Here is a 3,223-nt window from a genome sequence, read left to right as displayed (position 1 = left end):
TATGTTCCTTTCAAGTCCCTGACCATCCAGCCAAACTAATGGCCACAGCCCATAAACCAGCATATATTTATTGAATGCCTATTATATGCCAGGACTGTGCTAGGTGCTGGAAATACAACAGCAAACCTTCCCTCATGGAGCTTCCATAATATGAAGAAGACAAAAAATAAGCAGGTATGTATATTAGGTGGGAGAAAAATAAAGCAGAATAAAGGGACATAAAGTAGCTGGAGGTGAACCATTTTATATAATGTGATCTGATAAAGTTGTCACCTTACAGAGCAAGCTGATAGGGAGATGCCTAAAGAATATAATAACATGAGCTATGAAGATACAGAACATATATCTGTCTAACAGCAAAGGCAAAGGCCCTGAGAACAGCAGAGTGGCCTGAAAACTGGAGCAGAAGTAAGAGGAGTAAGAAGCTGGTGAGAGCCATATATGAGACTGCACATCCAGTAGCAAAATTTCCACCTCTGGACATTCCGTTCCATTTGGTTTTATGCAAATTGGCTGACTTTGGCCTGGTCTTATCAAGAAAAATAAACACCTCAAGTTAATGAGTGAAGAACCAAATAAGGTAGTTAAAAGTGCCTGGAGAGTGAGATGAGAAACCCTGGTTCTAATCCCCATTCTGCCACTGCTTTACACTTTGACCTTATGCAAGGGTGTGTTTGTGTTTGAGCAAGAATAAGAGGAAGCAAAGGTAAAAGAGAAGGCACATCATGGGGACTTCGAATGCCATGTGAAGTAATCTTGGCCCCCTCAGCCGGTTTCTATCTCAGGTTCCTACAGAAGCCAGGTAGGTAATGTAAATGATCAAGTGGTCTGTGTGTTATTGTTATGGGAACTGAGAAATGCAGAAGACAAGCCCAGCTACTTAGACCCACCAGAGGTCCCAGGAATGCAGGCCCAGTGCTAATACATCCTCCTCTTTTCTAAGAAAATTCGTAAATTGGGGATTTTGTGTGAAACCTCCAAATTCTAAAATCTTACCAACTTATTCGATTTTTTATTAAACCAGAGGACTGAACAATATATATATCAGCAAACCAAATATGACCCGTCAAATGTTCAGACACAACCTGGACAAAAGGAACCATTGAAGAGTTTTATGTCTAGTAGTGACTTGGTCAGATTATTTTTAGGAGTCTTTGCTTATCTGAGCAACTTATATTTGCATCTATCTTTCTCACCTGTCTGATCCCAGCAGCCAGATTTGGGATATTATTCAGCCCTGTACCCCACCCTAAGAATAGCATCAGACCCATCTTAAGCATTGCTGTGGATTGAATTGTGTCCCTCATCCCAATTTTTGTGTATTGAAGCCCTAAACCCCAATATGATGGTATTGAAGCCCTAACCCCTAATGTGATGGTATTTGGAGATGGAGTCTTTGGGAGGTAATTAGGTTTAGATGACGACATGAGAGTGGGTACCTCCTGATGGGCTTAGCGCCCTTATAAGAAAAGACCCCAGAGAACTTGCTCGTGTTTTCTGCCATGTGAGAACACAGCAAGAAGGCAGCCACCCGCAAACGAAGAAGAGAGCTCTCACCAGAACTCGACCCTGCTGGCACACTGATCTCAGATTTTCCAGCCTCCACAACTGTGATAAAATAAATTTCTGTTGTTTAGGCTACCCAGTCTGTGGCATATTGTTATGGCAGCCAGAGCTGACTAAGACAGGCATCAATAATGTTCACAAACTTTTAAAAGTTTTTACAATTATCATCGAGAGTCTTAAATATATTTGTTCATAGCCTTCAATCATGAATTTGTGTCTAGAAATTTAACTAAAGGAAATAATCAGGGATACAATGCAATATTTTTTATGTAAGAGTTTTATCACATCTTATATCATATTATAATGAAAAACTGGGAAGAAAACCCTAAATTTTCAGCCATAGGGATTAATGAACCAATTATATCACACATGAACATTTGCAACCATTAAATATTATGTTTAAGGAATATTTAATATTATAATTACCATGAAATGTAGTAAGTGGAAAAACCAGGCTACACCAAATATATATTATTTATATACTAGAAAGATAAGCGTAAGTTAAAGACAAAATAAATATATAATAGTAATATATTGTGTACTACATGATAAATAAATATATGCAAAGAATAAAAACCAACATGTTATCACTGGTTTTTTCTTGCTGGTAGGATTAGGATTTTGAAGGGTTTTTCCCACTCTTTAAAAGTTTCAACATAATATATCTTGGCATAAAAAAACAAATATTAAAGAAGTGCATAGAAAAAAATAGTGCATAGAGTTGTATAATCTCTCTAGCTCTCTTTATGCCATAGGTAACCGGATAAGTTTGTTGCAAACTGCTCATCTTTCCAGACTTTTGTTGCCTCTATATAATCATGTACGAAAATACTTTGAGACCATTTCATATGTATTATTGTGCGACTTGTTTTTTGTTTTAACCTAACATTAAATCCTGCACACCTCTTCATTTCACGTAGAGCACCTTCGTAGAGCACAGAGAGCTAACTCCTTCCGTTTCTTTGCTACGTGATGTTTCACTGTGTGGACGAATCTGCTTGTTACTTTAACCAGTCTTCTTTGATGGGCATTTTGGTCGCTTCCAGTTTTACGCTTTCACAACAATAGTGCAACGGACAAAAGTAATACCAGCTTAAGTTAGAAAGCCTGAAAACCATTAAAAGGGGGGGATTATGTTTTACCTTTATATTTTTCTGTACATTTTAAATTTTCTGCAATAATGTCACATAATTTGAAAAGGAGGGAGGTAACTATAACCAAAAGTTCATTTAAAAAAAAGAAAAGGAAAGAAGAAAAAAAAGAAAAATGAAAAGCAGACGGGGAAGTCCCGACCCTGCCGGGAGGAGGGACGCGTGGGCCGCCAAGGTGCACACCAATCAGAGCCTGGTTGATAGGCAGATCCAGGAGAATTTGGAGGCACTCCCCTCCCCGAAAACAGCCTGGGGGTTAGCTTTTCTAACAAGCTGGAAACCAGCCTGAGCCGGGCCTGCGCGCCGCTACAGGCTGCTATTGGCTGTCAGATAATCCCGCCCATCTTCCTGTTCATTGGTCGCTGTGTTTACCTAAGAGGAGCCTGTTGCTGAGCGAAAAGAAGTGGTGCAGCTTTTGCTCAAGAGATAAATTAGAACTGCAAAGGTACTAGGAGCCCTTGGGTTAAAAAAGAAAAAATACTAACCACAGTTTACGTATTCAATTC

This window comes from Pteropus alecto, unplaced genomic scaffold (assembly GCF_000325575.1).
Source record: "Pteropus alecto unplaced genomic scaffold, ASM32557v1 scaffold39, whole genome shotgun sequence".
In the NCBI taxonomy this organism is placed as follows: domain Eukaryota; kingdom Metazoa; phylum Chordata; class Mammalia; order Chiroptera; family Pteropodidae; genus Pteropus; species Pteropus alecto.
Note: the sequence above shows the minus strand (reverse complement) of the source record.